General features: G+C 38.2%; 1 protein-coding gene across 4 annotated transcripts in view; it reads right to left on the reverse strand.

The window, feature by feature from the left end:
- Positions 1 to 20,120, reverse strand: part of LOC115218420 — a 182,481-nt gene that overhangs the window by 147,697 nt on the left and 14,664 nt on the right. The window lies entirely within an intron of this gene.

Here is a 20,120-nt window from a genome sequence, read left to right on the forward strand (position 1 = left end):
ATATACATGAATGTCTGTTTGTGTATATATATATATATATATATATATATATATATATATATATACATACATATGTGCACGTATGTGTGCATATACATGCGTAAATATATATATATATATATATGAATGTATGCACGTGTGTGTGTGAGTCTATTTACTTAATTTATATTAATAATAATATATTTACAATATATTTCTTTGCTATTGTCTCTTAATCTTGTTTTTTGATGTATAATCTTGTGTTATGCAACATTGTTTAAAGTATTTTTAATTTTAAATATTGGATATTATTTCATTGATGGAAAGAAGAAAACGAAAACCTGATAACAGTATTGACATCCGGGTGTGAGTGCATGCATGCGGATGATTTCCTCTGTGCGTGTGTGTGTGCACGTGTACGATGGTATGTAATGATATCTAACTTGTATCACATTAGCTGGTGTGTATGCGTGTGTCATGTGGTTATATATGTGTGTGTGTGTGTGTACATATATATATATATATATATATATATATATGTATGTATATCTATGTGTACATGGGTAGGTGTATTGTATATCAAATGGTTTATTTGTTCTATGTGCATGTGTGTGTGTGTGTGTACATGTGATTATCTCTCTTCTATATCCATTTATTTGTTTTATCGCATATGTGTATAAGGTGTGTATATGTGTGGTGTGTGTGTAGGTTTGTTTGTTCTGTATGCATCTATATGTATATCTCTCTCTCTCTCTCTCTGAAATATATATAATCCTATGAGTATACACACACACACACACACACACACACATATATATTAGTCACAGGATTTGTACGTGTGTATGTATATGTATGATGTAGATGTATTTGTGTGTGTGTCGACATGTGAGTGTTTATGTACATGTATGTGTATCTGGGTGCATGACTACAATATATATAAGTGTGTGTGTGTGTTTTGTATGTATGTCTTACAAAATCTATATGTATATGTGTATTTATTTATGTGTGTGTGTGTGTGTGTGTGTGTGTGTATGCCAATTGCAACATTTAATATTCTATATCTACATCACATGATTTGAGATTGATTTGTATGCATGTGTGTGTGTGTGTACATGCCTCTATGTTTGTGTTTACATTTATTCGTGAAGAGGTGTGGCAGGTGGTGGTCGTGGTGGGTGCTCATACTGTATAGCATAGGGAAGCAGACTTGGGTAAGTGGTTAAAGAAGTCACTTAGCAATCACAAGTTCCTCAGTTCAATCCCTCTGCATGGTATCTCGAGTGAATGTCTTTTTGAAAGCCTTGCACTGGGGCAGGGTGAGCAGTGCGGGAGGTGGGTAAGAATGAAGCCTGGCCTCGTGGCAGAGAATGGGTGGGCAGAAACTTTTGAAGCACTTCTGTTAATCTGTAGCTGAAATTCAAAGAGTCATCCAGCTTCCTAATGCTGTGTGTGTGTGTACCTTGCAATTAGTTATCAAATATTTTAAACACTGGGTTGCTTACTTTTCCTATTCCTGCCAGCCTCCCCTGGCACCTGTGCTGGTGGCACATAAAAATCACCCACTACACTCACGGAGTGGTTGGCGTTAGGAAGGGCATCCAGCTGTAGAAACACTGCCAGATCAGACTGGAGCCTGGTGCAACCTCCTGGCTTCCCAGACCCCGGTCGAACCATCCTACATGTGCTAGCATGGAAAACGGACATTAAACGATGATGATGATGATCTTCATCATCATCATCATGGAGGGCACAGATGGTCGAGGAATCAAGAACATGATTCTAGACCTTGCTTCCACACTTGGAACTTCTCTAGTTCAGGTAGTGATTTAGCTGTAAGAGCAAGGTCATCCCCTCCAACCGAACATGTTTTGGTTTTTCTCAAGAGAAGAAAAATTTCTGCCAGGATCAGATGGTGAACAAACAGAACAACCACTGGCTTGCCATGTCCCCAAAATATGTACTGGGAATAATAAGAATCAAACATCCAGTCATCATGGTGTTTGGAGTGATCACTAGTGATGGCGACGTTATGCCTCCATTCATTTTCCCACACAGCCTCAGACTCATCACAGAGGGCTACATCAAGTGTCTGGAGAAGGTACTGCTGCGTGGATCAAAAGGGTGGCTGCTGAAAGGTCCCTATGTCTAGTAACAGAACTCTGCACCATACCACACAAACAGGAGAAACCAGTCATGGCTATCAGACAATTTCTGAAATCACATCACCCCTAACATCTGGCCCCCTAACTACCCAGACTGCAACCTCCTTGATTATTATGTGTGGGGCACAGTTGAGTGAGAGACCAACAAACCCCCTTGTAACACCAAAGATGAACTGAAGGCAAGGATTATGGCAGCATTCACCAACTTAAACAAGGAGACCATCCAGAAGAGTTCCAGGAGATTCTGAAGTCGTCTGGAGGCCATGGTTGAAGCCAATGGCGATTTTATTGAATAAATTTACTCTTTAGTATTTCAAGATATTTTTATGTAATTTTGGTAAATATATCCGTTAAAATGTGATGTCAGTGTTATTTTCATTTTTGCGTAATTTAGACAACAATATATTCAATGCACCCTGTATATATATATATATATATCATTGTATAAAGTTTTCTATTCAAGCAAACTGTACAGGGTTGTCTATATAAATGTATCATAGTATAAAGATGTATATACAAACACACTGTAAAGAGTTGTATACATATTTACATGTCATTGTATAGAGCTGTCTTACATACATGAACTGTTACTCCACTGCCTATATACACACACCAATATATAAAGCTACACGTACGTTATTGTATAGAGCTGTCCTGTATACATAATATCACTATTCAGCTGTTCATATACACACACCAATATACATACATATATATATATGTGTGTGTATATAGATATATATGTAGAGATATGTATTAACCATTGTATAAAATTCTATGTGCATAGCATTGTATGAATTTGTCTGTGTGCGCATTGCATTGTGCAAAGCCTGACTAAATACGCATGCGTCTGGTTTGTATTAAGACTGTCATTAACAGCCCCACAGGTCTGCATCGCATTTGTTTCTATTACACAGATTTACAGAAACAAATTGAAAGTATGACAGCAACAGTTCCATTCAGCGAATGACATCCAACTGAAAGGCTTCCCTGCTTCATCACCCGAACTCGGAAGAAGAGAAATATCTCACAGAAAATATATATAATCATCACAATGACAACATATAAACTACAAATTTGTAAATGAGGGGTGGCGGTAGTGGTGTAGTGGTGGTGGTGGTTGTGGGGTGGGTATAGACAATATATGCAAACCTCTTGTAAAGGCAGCAAGCTGGCAGAAACGTTAGCACGCCGGGCGAAATGCTTAGCGGTATTCCGTCTGCCATTTATGTTCTGAGTTCAAATTCCGCCGAGGTCGACTTTGCCTTTCATCCTTTCGGGGTGGATAAATAAAGTACCAGCTATGCACTGTGGTCAATGTAATCGACTTAATCCGTTTGTCTGTCCTTGTTTGTCCCCTCTATGTTTAGCCCCTTGTGAGTAATAAAGAAATAGGTATTTCGTCTACCGCTACATTCTGAGTTCAAATTCCGCCAAGGTCGACTTTGCCTTTCATCCTTTCGGGGTCGATAAATGAGGTACCAGTTACGCACTGGGGTCGATCTAATCGACTTAATCCGTTTGTCTGTCCTTGTTTGTCCCCTCTGTGTTTAGCCCCTTGTGGGCAATAAAGAAATAGGTATTTCGTCTGCTGTTACGTTCTGAGTTCAAATTGTGCTGAGGTCGACTTTGCCTTTCATCCTTTCACGGTCGATAAATAAAGTACCAGTTATGCACTGAGGTCGATGTAATTGACTTAATCCCTTTGTCTGTCCTTGTTTGTCCCCTCTGTGTTTAGCCCCTTGTGGGTAATAAAGAAATATATATGCAAACCTCTGTATATTACTGGTATGTATTTCTTTCTTTTGTCTTTCACTTGTTTCAGTCTTTAGACTATGGCCATGCTGGGGCACCACCTTGAAGAATTTTTAGTGGAATGAATCAACCCAACTACTTATATATATTTCTTTTTAAGACTGGTACTAATTTAATCAGTGTCTTTTGCTGAACCGCTAAGTTACAAAGACCTGAACACTCCAACACCACTTGTCAAGCAATGGTGAAGGACAAACACAGACACAAACACACACACATATATATATGTGGTGGGCTTCCTTCAGTTTCCCTCTACCAAATCCATTCACAAGGATTTTTCAAGAAGTGGGTTGCATCAGCCATGACTCATCATCAGGTGACCCACACTACTAAAAGATTTCAAGGCATTTTTTGTTACGCACGCTATTCAGAAAGTCTCATGGGCCACAGTTTGCCCATGGCTGGTCTGCAACTCATTCTGTTAGAAATGGCAACCAACTCTCCCTCAAATTATAACCTATTGTCTGAACGAAAAGAAAGAAACATCTGGATAATGTGGTTCAATGCCTGGAGAAAGGCACATGGCTCAGTGGTTAGAGTATCGAGTTCATGATCATGAGGTTGTGAGTTTGATTCCCAGGCCAGGCTGCGTGTTGTGTTCTTGAGCAAGACACTTTATTTTATGTTGCTCCAATTCGGTCAGCTGTAGAAATGATTTGCAACATCACTGGTGCCAAGTTCCCTTGGATAACATCAGTTGTATGGAAAGGAGAGGCTGGTATGCATGGGTGACCGCTGGTCTTTCATAAACCTTACCCAGACTTGTCCCTCAGAGGGGAACCTTCTAGATGCAACCCCACGGTCATTCATTGTCCTTACCCTTTGCCTGGAGAACAGATAAAAACGATTTTTAACTTAGAAGTCCTTAAATTTGGAAGCAAAGGAGGTTACAATCAGTTACACGGATGATCTAATGTCCCACTAGAAATCTTTTTTGCCAACTTTAGAAATGTAAATTGATAAAGGTTAAATCTTAACTCATAACCACTGAAAAATAATGACTAAAAAAGGTGAGGTATTTCATTCAGTGTTTTATTTTCTAGAAATACCTCAGCTTCTAAAGCAAGTGGTGGATTTGTATTTCCTAAGGAAGATGCTGATAACAATAATTATTATTGTTATAAGGGACACCAGCCCCTGACAACTTGTGTTTATCTATACACCTTGTAGCATTATGCTGACAACAGGTGGTCGTTCTTCTTTCAGCAAAGTTAACAACCTATCCACAAATCAACAGGAAAGTCTCTATATCCGAGCGTTTCTCATCCGGGGTTCCCCAGAAGCAATGCTCCAGCTGGGCCGCAGTCAAGTGACTGCAACACGATAGAAATACATCTAACCTAATTATTCTGTTTTATGTGCAAACCAGCCAGCCAGCCAGATCAGGCTTCTCATACTTACCATATAATGTCATTGTAAAAATATACAATCACAGGAGCAGCTGTGACTGTGTAGAGAGAAACTTGCTTCCCAACCACATGGTTCCGAGTTCAGTCCCACTGCACGTCACCTTGGACCACTGTCTTCTACTATAGCCTCGGGGCCGACCAAAGCTTTGTAAATGGATCTGGTAGACAGAAACTGAAAGAAGCCCATTATATATATATATATATGTATATATATGTATATGCTTGTGTGTCTGTGTTTGTCACCCCACCCTCCCCACCATCATGTAACAACCAATGTTGGTGTGTTTACATCCTCGTAATTTAGCAGTTCAGCAAAAGAGACCGATAGAATAAGTACTAGGCTTACAAAGAATAAATCTTAGGGTCGATTTGTTTGACCAAAGGTGGTGCTCCAGCATGGCCGCAGTCAAATGACTGAAACAGGTAAATGAGTAAAAGGACCACATCATCAAAACACTGAAGCTAAGAGATAACGCATGATTAATTGAAAACCATCATCATCATCATTGTTTAACGTCCGTTTTCCGTGCTGGCATGGGTTGGATGGTTCGACTGGGGTCTGGGAAGCCAGGAGGCTGCACCAGACCCCAATCTGATCTGACTGTGTTTCTACAGCTGGATGCCCTTCCTAATGCCAACCATCCCATGAGTGTAGTGGGTGCTTTTTACATCCCACCAGCACAGGGGCCAGAGGAGGCTGGCATCAACCACAATCAGATGATGCTTTCTAAGTGCCACCGGCACGGAACCCAATCAGGGTGGCACTGTCATCAACCCTGTTCAGGTGCTTTTTACATGCTACCGGTGCAGGGGTCACAATTGATTTGATTTTGACGTTGATGTACTTGACTCAATAGGTCTCCTCAAGCACGGCATGTCGCCCTACAATCTAAGGTTCTTTTTGAGTCGGCTGGTTATGCAACACTGGTCTAGGTTACAGCTGTGAACTCACTTTATTTGCCGGGTCTTCTCAGTCACAGCATACCTCCAGGTCTTGGTCTTTTGCCATTGCCTCTGTGAGGCCCAACGCTCAAAGGTCACGCTTGAGCACCTCATCCCAGTGAATAAATAAACATTACATTTGACAGAATAATCTGGATGCTAAGGGGTTAAACCAATTCTACAGTGAAATCATCAGGATGGAAAACGAATGACAAAATTTGACTTTTGAGTTAGATATGCAAGACAGAAAGAGAGAGAGAGAGAGAGAGAAGGAGAAGAGAAACACCTGCATGTACTTGACAGGTATTTTAATTATCAACTCTGATATAATGGTTTCAAATTTTGGCACAGGCCAGCAATTTTAGGAGAGTAAGGGGAAAGTCACTTACATTGACCCCAGAAAGGGCAAAAGGTAAAATCAACTTTGGCAGCATTTGAACTCAGAACATAAAAACAGGTAAAATGCTGCTAAGTATTCTGTTGGGTATGCTAACAATTCTGCTAGTTTACCATTTTGAAATAATGGAAAGTAAAATTTTCTTCGGTGAGATTTGAACTCAGAAGGCAGAGATCCAAAATGATATTGTATAGCATCCTAACCAATGCTCTCCAGCTGCAGCCAATTCATTGACTTCTATTTTGCTTACAGTGAATTGGAATAGTTACCGTTACCATGTTGTACTTTAGTATGAAGGTAATTTTTAACAGTTGTCAAACCAACATCAATATATAAATTAGATTAGCAGCTTCTGAACTAAACTAAGCCGTATTTTACTTTTATACAGCTGTTATAAGCTATGGCCGTTTCCACAGAGGAGACCATCTCATAAAAAAAAAAAATATTTATGTATGTGTGCATGAGTGAGCGAACCTTTAAACTTTTCACTTCTGCCATGAATCAGTGGCCATCCATATTGATTAGCTCTCGGCTAGTAGAATGACAACTTCCTCCACTTTCATTGAAATTTACATGGACTTCATTGAAAGGAAATCGTGATTTATAGGTTTATGATAAGGAAAGGAAAATAAGTGATGAGGATAAGGTAAGTAGACAATCAGATGATGGATAGCAAGTTCTAATATTACCACAGGTATTTTGCGGAGAATTTCTTACCTTTTGAGGAGAAAGTGAATGAGTCTTCTACTCATAGCGAGTCACCTACGTAAATATTTGATTGCAAAATGCATAAACATAAACCCTCTAGCTCTTATTGACTTGCATACATATACATATACGCACACAAACACATACACACGCGCGCACACACACCCGCACACACATGCACACACACCCGCATGCACACACGCACACACACACACACATACACACACACACACACACACACACACACATATGGTAGTGTGATAAAACAGTTGCTTCCCAACTGTATGGTGCTAGGTTCAGTCCCCCTGCATGGCACCTTTTGAAAGTGTGTTCTACTGTAACCCCAGGACAATCAAAGCTTTGTGAATAGATTTGGTTGATGGAGACTGAAAGAAGCCCACCATGTGTGTTTTGCTTTAACATCACATTATAAGTGTAAACAAATGTCACCATCATGTAAGCAGTGTCCATGTGCAATCTTCCATAAAAACATGTCCGGTTATGGGGAAATGTTACCTGACTTGGAACTAGGTGAGGGTCAGGGATAGGAAGAGCACCCTGCCATAGAAAATCTATCTCACTAAATTCTGCTTGACCCAATACAACAATGATGATGACATATGTATACACTCACACACATATATACACACACACACATTTATATATACATAACATGGTAACACCCAGACTATCAGATGTTACACATCACTGACCACAGTGCACTTTATATTGTTTTAGCTTCTGAATGATGCAACCCTACTGGTTTGGCAAGCAGGGCAACATTTCCCTCTGATCGGAATGCTGGTCCATTATAGGGGTCACCCATTTACAGCTAAGTGGACTGGAATAACATGAAATGAAGGGTTTTGCTCAAGAACTGAATCAGTCTCTTTTGTTGAACTGCTAAGTACACCAACGTAAACACACCAAACACCAGCTGTCAAGCGGTGGTGGGGACAAATACAAAGACACACACACACAGATATACATATGTGTATATATATATATATATGGAACATAAAATGCACTATCCAAATGTGGTTGATGCCAGTGTCCCCTAACTGGCTCCCATGCCGGCAGTATGTAAAAAAGCACCTACTACATTCTCGGAGTGGTTGGCATAAGGAAGGGCATCCAGCTGTAGAATCATTGCTTGATTAGATTGGAGCCTGGTACAACCTCCTGGCTTGCCAGACCTCATTTAAACCGTCCAACCCATGCCAGCATAGAAAGCAGACGTTAAATGATGATGATGATTATGTACATATATATATAGAGGCTTCTATCAGTTTCCATCCACCAAATCTACTCACAAAGCTTTGGCCAAAGGCTTTAGTAGAAGACACTTACCCAAGATGCCACACTGTGATTGAACCCCAAATCCTGTGACTGGGAAGCAAGCTTCTTACTACACATCCATACTTGTGTCTGTCTATATATATATGTGTATATATATGATATGCGGACATGTTTGTCATGAGGCTCTCTCCAACACTGAAGAATAATCACTTACTACATTATGGAGTGGTTTAGTCTTTAAATACAATCAGACTAATCTATATGTATTTGTTTGTACATGTGGAGGCATAATGGTCCAATGGTTAGGGCAGTGGACTCGTGGTCGTGGGATCATGGTTTCGATTCCCAGACTGGGCATTGTGAGTGTTTATTGAGCGGAAACACCTAAAGTTCCATGAGGCCCCAGCGGGAGGTGGTGGTGAACCCTGTTGTACTCTTTCAACGCAACTTTCTCTCTCTTTCTCCCTGTTTCTGTTGTACCTGTGTTTCAAACGGCCAGCCTTGTCACTCTCTGTGTCACGCTGAATCTCCCTAAGAACTACGTTAAGGGTACACATGTCTGTGGAGTGCTCAGCCACTTACACATTAATTTCACGAGCAGGCTGTTCTGTTGATCGGATCAACTGGAAACCTCGTCATCGTAACCGACGGAGTGCCACAACATGTGAACAAACGTGTGTGTGTTTTGTTTTTTATGTTCTCATCTCTCATTTTGTTCGTTTCTTTGATGTCCTGTACCCATATATGCATGTATATATACATATAATACATGTATTATATATGCATATATTTATATGCATATATAATAGGCGCAGGAGTGGCTGTGTGGTAAGTAGCTTCCGGGTTCAGTCCCACTGCGTGGCATCTTGGGCAAGTGTCTTCTGCTATAGCCCCGGGCCGACCAATGCCTTGTGAGTGGATTTGGTAGATGGAAACTGAAAGAAGCCTGTCGTATATATATATAATATATATATATATGTGTGTGTGAGCCTAAAAGGCGGCATGAACATAGCAGTGCTCAGCCCTAGATGTAAAAATGATTCCTAGTCTGACATAGACGATCTATGTTATATAAGTTGCCCTCTAGATCCAGGTCTAAGAAAACAAGGAGTAGTAGTAGTTGTAGTAGTAGTAGTAGTAGTAGTAGTAGTAGTAGTAGTAATAGTAGTAGTAATAGTAGTAGTAATAATAGTAGTAATAATAGTAATAGTAGTAGTAGTAGTAATTAGTAGTAGTAGTAGTAGTGGTCCTGGCATTAGACCCCTTATAGGTTCAAAGAATTAGGGATCAAGTAAGATTTAAACATATATAAACTGCATTAGCGATGAAAAATAGAATGTAACGTCTTCAACCTGAGATTGAAACCGCAAACTGATATTTCAGTATGCGTCGAAGTTATCTCTGGAGTCGGTGGTTTATGATAAACAGTTTTATTGCACATGTAAACGGTTTTACTTATTTATATTACGACTGAAACAACAAATCCTCACTGAAATTGCTATTGTGACATTACCGTGGCAACAATCCGTTGCTACCTTCATAACACCTGACACTTAGATTTGAATTTGTGCTACTGAGTGCAGTTCTCCACTTGCCATTCAGCAGAAATTACACACACACACACCCATGTGTGTATACACACATTTCCTCTCTATGATTATGATAATCATAACACTAGCTAACATAAAGGAATAATTTCAGCTTGTTGTTGTTGTTGTTGTTGTTGTTGTTGTGGTGGTGGTGGTGGTGATGATGATGATGTATTTCTAAACATAGAGGGGACAAATAAGGACAGACAAAGGGATTAAGTCGATTACATCGACCCCAGTGTGAAACTAGTACTTTATTTATCGACCCCGAAAGGATGAAAGGCAAAGTCGACCTCGGAGGAAATAATAGTAATAATAATAATCCTTTCTACTAAAGGCACAAGGCCTGAAATTTGTGGGGAGGGGACTAGTCGATTATATCGACCCCAGTGTTTCACTGGTACTTAATTTATTGACCCCGAAAGGATGAAAGGCAAAGTTGACCCCAGCAGAATTTGAACTCAGAATTTAGTGGCAGACGAAATACCTCTAAGCATTACATCCAGTGTGCTAACAATTCTGCCAGCTTGCTGCCTTCTTCTTCTTCATCATCATCATTATCACCACCATCACAATGACGATCCTTTCTACTGTAGGCACAAGGCCTGAAACTGGTATTTATTTTATTGGTCTCCAAAATGATGAAAGACAAATTTGACCACAGCAGAATTTGAACTCAGAACATTAAGATGGGTGAAATGCTGCTAAGCATTTTGCCCAGCACGATAACGATTCTAATCGCTTTCTTTCATTTACCAGCAGGGCAAAGGATGAGGGGGACAATACAAAGACAGACATAAAGCAGGGGGAGGGGTATACATATAATAGAAAAAGAAGAAGAAGAAGAAGAAGAGGAAGAATAGTAAGAAAAAAAGACAGACAGACAGAGATAGGAACCCCCTACGTTAGGAGAGTAATGAGTTCCTGAAAACTTGTAATGCGAAATCACGTAATGTGAAACTGATTTTTTCCAATGAATTTCAAGTAAAATATTAATAATGCAATTTAACGAATTTTTACTAAACATTAAATAAAAACAACATGACCATTTTAATGCTCGAAAAAAACTTATAAAAATACACAGCACAAAATATATAAACATTTGAAGGGAAATATGTTAAGAAATGACTAAGAACAACACAAAACATTTTGACTATTGTGTGGGAGACGATGGTAAAGGTGGTAGAATAACTGTTACAGAGAGTGAGGGATATTGCCTACTATTTTTATAGTACTTTGTCATTATGAGAGGAAAAGAACTTATACGAAATAGTTTGATGTTGGAAGCACATCATCTCTTTGCACAGCTCATTGTAAACTTCCCTTAGAATTTTTACAATACATTCGCAATTAAGGTTTTTATGAAGTAAAATCTTGCAGACTTTTCCCCAAGAAGCGTTACGTTTTTGGCAATATTCTTTGCAATCAATTTAAGTAGACAATTGCAGCGTGGAAGGTGTTTATAAGCCATTTAAGAAACACAAAACCATTAGATTCACTTCAACATTTAAATTTAATTTGTCAAAATATTTTCATCACTTTGAGACCGTGACCTGTTCACTGACAAAACTTCCAGTGGACAGGTCGCGGTCTCAAAGTGCCGAAAATATTTTGACACAAATTAAATTTAAATGTTGAAGTGAATCTAACAGTTTTGTGTGTTTCTTAAATGGCTTATAAACACCTTCCATGGTGAAATTGTTTTCGTTCCAGCACATGATCTCAGATCAAGTCACTCGCTATGCAAGTACATCTCCGTAATTTAAGTAGAGTTGACGTAATTTCTGTATTCTCATTTTGCTTTCCTTCTTACAGTATCAGCTCCTCATTAATAGAAACCCAACAACTCAGCTTCAGTACCCATATCACATCTTCAAACCCTTCATCATTTGCAAGTATCACCTGAATCTTCCTGAATCTGGCGCCAACTTTCTGCTTGTGGAAAACTTGTAAAGACACAAACACAATCTGGCCATATATTTTTTCAAAGTTGAGGGTTTCGCTTTGTCCTATGATTCAGTTATCTTATCCAAAGTATCCATGGTGCCAGAATTCTTCCAGAAGTCTCTGACTTTAAGTTTAACCTTCCTGTCAGAATTGTTTGAAAGTTCTTCCTACAGAATATGCTTTAAAGTTAGCTGTCACAGCTTGATTCTTTAGCTAGACCAAAGAAGTATTCTTTCAAATATATTCTGCTCTCACAGAAAGCTCATTTAAATTCAACGGGTGGAGGAAAGGCACAATGGTTTCAAAAGCTGGACAAAAATGTTTGCAAACCATTCTTCAGAAAGCTATTAGTCATACATGCCTTCTTATTTAAGCATCAAATCAGAAACAGATTAAATTTTGCAGAACCCTTGAAGGAACTCGAATTTTCAGAGTGATACACAAGTAGGGGCTTCAATTTAATAGCAACAGAGACATTTCCTCCCAGAAGCATCAGATGATTTTTGGAAGCTTTCAAACCTGGTGTTGAATTTTCCTCAAGAAAATATAAGTTCTAGCAGGTATGAGCTTCTAAAAATGTGCATTTTCATCAAGATTGTTTCTTTGCTCTCTGGTGTGTAGCTCCTTCCAGCAATTATTTCTTTCAACTGCTCAGAATAAATTAGTATTAACCACTGTATCACCACTCCCAGATTCTCCAGTCATTTTTATGCCGTGCAAATTCAATCTCTTCGTAAATTTTTCAAACCAACCTCGACTAACCAGAAAAAGTTGTTTCTTTTTTTTAATGAGACATTTCACCTTTATTTTGCTGTAAATTGAAATGCAAACTTTTCATCATATTTTAATTACCAATGTGTTTATCAGTATGTCAGTACATCAAGGTCTGACCCACAGTCCATACACACAAGAGCCATTGCGGTTTAAGCATCTATATGAAATTCAATCCGAGATCTTACGGGAAAATAATGTCTAAGCAGTTGTCACTTCTTGAGTACTAGATTTCCTTTTTCTCTCTATTGTCATGTATTGTTCCCAAAATAGATGTTGCAAGTGTTTTTGGCAATAAGAATGGATATTACTTCATGTATTTTTAGAACATCATGCTTAATATCCGGAGAAATTCCTTTATGGTTCCTTTCTGCACTTCTGCCTTTAGGTTCACTTGATGACTTCTTTCCAGACATCTTGAATTCTAGGTAAATCCAACGGTGGCAGAAATCAACAACTATCCACAACAAATATGTAGTAAAAAGAAAATCGCACGAGGTAGTAACAGTTTTGTGAGAGCAAAAATTGTTGCCTTACTCCTATGGATGTAGAACAGAAATGAGAAAACAAAAGAGTAAAGAAGTGAGGTGGGAGGAAATAATCTGTGATTACAGTTAGTTCAAGGATTATCAGGTTTATAAGCACTTTAAGAACTCCATGCTCTGCTCACACACATACAGGTGCGATGACATACAACATATGTAGCTACAGACATTGTTATCATACTGATACTATTGATGTTGCCAGTTGATTTTTCAAAAGTTGGTGGTGATGGTGTTGTATTGGTTTCAGTGTTAGTGATGGTGGAGGAATTATTCTTGTTAATTAAATTGTTGTTTAGTCTCAAGTCAATCCTCATTGACCTAAGATCAAAGACATTTCATTCAACATTTAAAATAGACAAGATCATATCTCATGTGGCTGTTTTGTTTTTTTTTTCAGATGGATTTTGCTTATTTTCTTCATACAGTTGTTGATTAAGGGGTTGACGGGTTGATGATGGTAGTGGTTTTATTAGTGTTGACACTTGTGATGATGTTGATGAGAGATAGTAGTGCAGTGAAGGTTGAATTAGAGAGACATATATATATATATATTGGCACCTGTGTCGGTGGCACATAAAAAACACCATCCGAGCGTGGCCGTCTGCCAGCCTCGTCTGGCACCTGTGTCGGTGGCACATAAAAAACACCATCCGAGCGTGGTCGTCTGCCAGCCTCGTCTGGCACCTGTGTCGGTGGCACATAAAAAACACCATCCGAGCGTGGCCGTCTGCCAGCCTCGTCTGGCACCTGTGTCGGTGGCACATAAAATCACCCACTACACTCTCGGAGTGGTTGGCGTTAGGAAGGGCATCCAGCTGTAGAAACACTGCCACATCTGACTGGCCTGGTGCAGCCTTCGGGCTTCCCAGACCCCAGTTGAACCGTCCAACCCATGCTAGCATGGAAAGCGGACGTTAAACGATGATGATGATGATGATGATGATATATATATATGTAAAGGGAACAAAAACGCAATAGAGGACAATGAGACATCTGGACAGATAGACGATACAAAGGCGGACAGGAAAAACAACAAATAGAGAGATAGGGAAAAGAAAAGGAGAGGTCATTTGTGGCCTTCTTTCATCAGTCAAGTTTCCAGATGGTCCTTACAGTTTCAAGCAGTTACACTTGAGACTGTTTGAATCTGGTTGCCCCCAAAAAGTCTAAGCTAAGAGCATTAGATTTTTTGTAAGAAAGCAAGTGAATGTGTACAACAACAAAGGTAAAAAACAGAGAATATGTTACACAATTACAAATACAAACAACAAGAATATAACAACAGGTGTCTTTCGACTAACGAGGATGACTCAAATTGAGCTTGCATATATAGAGTGAAAGCCTTGAGGCAGGAATATAGGAGATAGACGTAAGAAATGTTGCCGGTCAGCAGTCAAACCAAGAAAGAAAGATCGTGGCTGGTTGAACACCATTCATGTGGAAGGAGGAGAGAGGGGTAGGGGCAGACGGAATGAAGAATTAGGGGAAGAATGGGAAAGAGAGCAAAAAGGAGAAAGGTACAAAGGAGATAAATGAGGAGGAAAAGTAGGAATTAAAGAAAGAGAGGGCCAAGAAATGTGAGAGAGGGGGAGCGAGAATAAGAAAAGAGGAAGAAAGTATGAGCGGGGACTAAAAGATGGAGTAAAAGTATCATACAAAATTTAGATATGTACTTTCTTACACGGTAAGCAATATATATATATATATATATATATATATATATATATATATAAATGTAAATATGTATAGAGTGTTAGGTGTGATGTACAGAATTGAATATTGTGAAAATAAGTCATCAGAATTTTGGGAAAAAATCCTTTTATTTCTTTATTATTATTAACGCTTTTGTTCCTCTCTAGAACTTGTCAAATATAAATTATATATATATATGTGTGTGTGTGTGTGTGTGTGTGTGTGAAATATACAAACTAACAGACAGACAGGCAGGTAGATAGATAGATTAGACAAACAGACAGACAGACACATATACAAGATGGCTGCCAACTCATTAATCAAGTATGGCTCTTCTCAGCTCTGACAGAATAGATATACATCGGCACCAAACTAGTTGGAAAACCAATGACAACACAAACTTGCAGACAATATAGAGTTGGGTGTTTTCAGCTGAGAACTACAAGAAAATGGTTAGAGAGAGTCTGTGAGTTGTGTGACTGTAAATGACTTAAGTCCAGCAAGAGATTTAGAACTTTTTCCTCACAGACAACATGAAAATGCTTAATTTCATACATGCATACATTGGACAGTTTGACAGGATCCAGCAGGTCAGAAGACTGTGTAGTGCCACAATGTCTGTTTTAGCATGGTTTCTATAACTAGGAGAGCCCTTCCTAACATGACCCACTTTACAGAGTGTACTGTCTGCTTTTCTGTATGACCAGCATTAGAGAGGTTGCCAAGTAACTCACAAGGCAAAAGCCCCTTGATTAAGGAGGATGAAATATTTAGGGAGAAGGCCTGTGCCAGATGTTGAGAGGCAAGAGTATGTTAGAGGGAGAGGATCAAAGGTGTTGCTGAAGGGGAGACACATGGCTACCTCAGCTGGAAAAGAAAAGACAATGATGATGGGGATGAGGTGTCAGGACATACCTCCAAGATACAAGAGGGTGACTGTACGAGGGGGGAACAGAGGAACAGGTGAGGGGGGGGATAGGGACAAAGGATGAACTCGGTTCACAAGAGTGTGAGGTGAGTGGCAGAGGTAGAGAATATAGGGATATGAGTGATGCAGTGAAAGCAAATAAGGGGCCTGGTACAGTCAAGGGTGACTATCAGCTTGGGAGAAGATGAAGGAAATAAAAGTTAGTCAAGAAGAAGGTGGGGGTTGGGGAGCAACACTGTAATAACCCTACCCACCCACCCTCCTGTATAGACAAAAAAATAGGGATATAAAGTGTGACAGAGAGGAAGGGGTGTGCGGTGACAAGGAGAAGATCAGAGATTTATAGTAGTGAATACTGAGAGAGGGGGAGAAAGAGGTGGAATAGAAAGAGAGAGAAAAACAAATAAGGGTGAGAAGGGTACTGATGGCCAATGTGAGATCTTGTTCAATGGTGGTATGGAATGGTATTAAGAATGTAAGGTTGTTGCTATGGAAAGGTGCTATCTCCAAGGAGAGGGGAAACTGGTAGCGCACAAAAGTTAGTATTTGAACCTTTGCTCAGATATAATAATTACAGTAGTTGAAATAGCACTGTAATTAGTAGGGAGGTGGATGGAAAATAGGTTGTGAGGAGAGCTTGGATGTAGGCGCAGAGACAGAAAGATACGGTTTTAGATTCTTGTTGACCATCCAACATCAATTGTAACCCAACCCCATCGAATCTGGTTAGTTAGCTAGTTCTCTCCATGCCATAGGGCACAAAAGGCCACAACATGATCTTTCCAACCAGCTCTGTTTTTCTGCCTCTGTTCTGGTCTCAATCCTGCTTCTCCACCTTTCACATCTCCTTTCCTTGTCAATGGCCCTTTGCATGTGGTTTTAAGGTGCCCCATTGATCTTTTCTCCTCAGGTGGCTACTTTAGTGCCACCATTGAATTCCTTTCTCGATTTTGTTTTGAGGATTTCTCGAGTCCATTTCCAGAATCTGTCCCCTATTTTGTCACTGATCCTGTGTCAATGTCTGTTGTCATCTCATATGTGTAATTTTGGGATCTTTGCAATCACTTAATGTCAAGTATTCTCCTTAAGCATGTGAACTGGAAGCTGACCATTGCTTTCACTTCCACATCAAGACTGATGACACAAATGAGTTAATACTCCACCAAAGAACAACTGAGCCAATGACCCCTGCCACCACATCATGGGCACTACCCAATATAATGAACTTATAATGTTGACTACACTACACTGCAGCCTTCCACCAATCAGGCGTCAGCATTCTGCCAGCATCCTGTCCTGAGCACATGGGCCTAACAACAAAGAGAATGACTGGTGTTGCTTTTACAGTATGAATACCACATGAATGAAACTGACCAACAGGGACCGAACAACTGAGAGCCATCTTGAATCTATCTGAAATCTCTCACTATCCCAACATCTGACACAGTGCCTGATCAACCCAGTGAACAAAATAAGCATGTGCTTGGGGCCTCAAGGGTCGGGGGCACCACAGAAATGGTAAATGGTTTACGGCACAAAAGAAATCACTTCAAACTTGCTAAAATAATATTCGTAATGCCTCTATCTCTACTAAGTATAGAAGCAGAAGTTTTATGTGAAATTAATTTTAACGATATCATCAAAGACTTTGCAATTTAAAAAAAAAAATGGAGAAAACTTTCCAAATATAAATAAAATGGAAGCACACAAAAATAAACATTATTTTCCATTTTACTGTGAATTTTGTTTCATTTTGAAAAATGAAAATATATATATATATACTTATGTGTATATATACACACATATATATATACTTATATATGTGTATATATAAATATATATATATATACTTATATATGTGTATAAATAATATATATATATATACTTATATGTGTATAAATAAATTATATATATATATACTTATATATGTGTATAAATAAATATATATATATATATATATACTTATATGTGTATAAATAAATATATATATATACTTATATATGTGTATAAATAAATATATATATATTATATATGTGTATAAATAAATATATATATATATACTTATATGTGTATAAATAAATATATATATATACTTATATATGTGTATAAATAAATATATATATATATATATACTTATATATGTGTATATATAAATATATATATACTTATATATGTGTATATATAAATATATATATACTTATATATGTGTATATATAAATATATATATATATATACTTATATATGTGTATATATAAATATATATATATATATACTTATATATGTATATATATAAATATATATACATACACACACACACACTCAATAACTTGACTCTTAGTCAGAATATATGTAACTTCTACAAATTGTCGCGTGCCACCTTTCGTTTCTCTCTTCACTAGCATATATATTATTACACGATGGTACTCCAGCATGGCCACAACCGCCTGGCTGAAACACATTAAAGATTTGTGTATGTGTGTGTTATATTTATATAATTAAAACTAGATATATATTATACATGTAAAAAAGAAAGTGTCTATATAAATATGCACACATAAACATACACACATCCACAGACATTATGCTGTATATATATATCCGTTCAGGAAACTCCACGTTTCCTAGTTTAAAGGAGAAGCATAAACGAACTCAAAGACTGTTTCTGTTTCAGTCGACAGTTCAAGACGATATAAACGGTGCCTAAACGATGTATGAAATTATATATATTCAACATTTCCAATATTTTTACGTATATAACCCTTTAACCTTTTATCTCTTAGTCTAAATTTATATAATGCACATGCCGACTACCACTAATACAAATATATATATATATATATATATATATATATATATATATATATATATATATATATATATATATATATACACACACACACACATATATATAGTAATACCTCGCAGTACGAGTTTAATTCGTTCCATGAGCGAACTCGTCTTACGATTTACTCGTTTTACAAATCAATTTTCCTCGTTGAAATTAACTAAAATATAATTAATCCGTTCCGGACCCACCACAAAAACCCACTCAAAAATGTTTTTATGGGCTTTAAAACAGGAAAGGTGTAGTAACAAGTAAAACGACAATTATTAAAAAAAAAGAGAATGCAAAATAAATGTTTTTATTAACCGAATTACCTGAAAGATAGGACGATTTGTGCGCTCGTACTGCGGATTTCCGCTCGTACGTCAAGACAAAAATTCGCACGAGTCTCGGCTCGTACAGCAAATTAGGTTTAGGGCACTCGTACTGCGGGGTTCTGCTTTATATATATATATATATATATTTCACTACCTTTTATTATGAGTTGTAATGCACCTGAACATTGTATACAATAAGTCTGTTATTTTATATATATATATATATATATATATATATATATATTCACCGGTAATGTTATCAGGAATTGGTTTAATTTTTAACAGAATTAGTGGATCGCAATCTCTTTGTTTGATTAATATCATCAGCTGGTTCTTGTGATTCTTGTACAGGATCCAACCGGTATTATTCCGCTGAGGTCGACTTTGCCTTTCATCTTTTCGGGGTTACGCATTGGGGTCGGTGTAATCGACTTAATCCGTTTGTCTGTCTGTCCTTGTTTGTCACCCTCTGTGTTAAGCCCCTTGTGGGTAGTAAAGAAATAGGTATTATTTCGTTAAAAACATCCTAACCGGTATTCTTCGGTGCTGTACAGGTATTCAACACACCTATTCTAAGGGCTAAGACAGTCCAACCATATTTTGGGGTTGATTCCGGTCTAAATTCTATGCTTGTTATTCAGGTTCTCGACTCCACTACACGTTGACCACACCCTCGTTGGTTTTCTTTTTTCTTCCCCTCTTCATACAAAGACAGAAAACAAACGGACGTATAACCTCGTGTTCCGGCTTTACACACACACGTGTGTGTACGTGT

This window comes from Octopus sinensis, linkage group LG13 (assembly GCF_006345805.1).
Source record: "Octopus sinensis linkage group LG13, ASM634580v1, whole genome shotgun sequence".
NCBI lineage: Eukaryota > Metazoa > Mollusca > Cephalopoda > Octopoda > Octopodidae > Octopus > Octopus sinensis.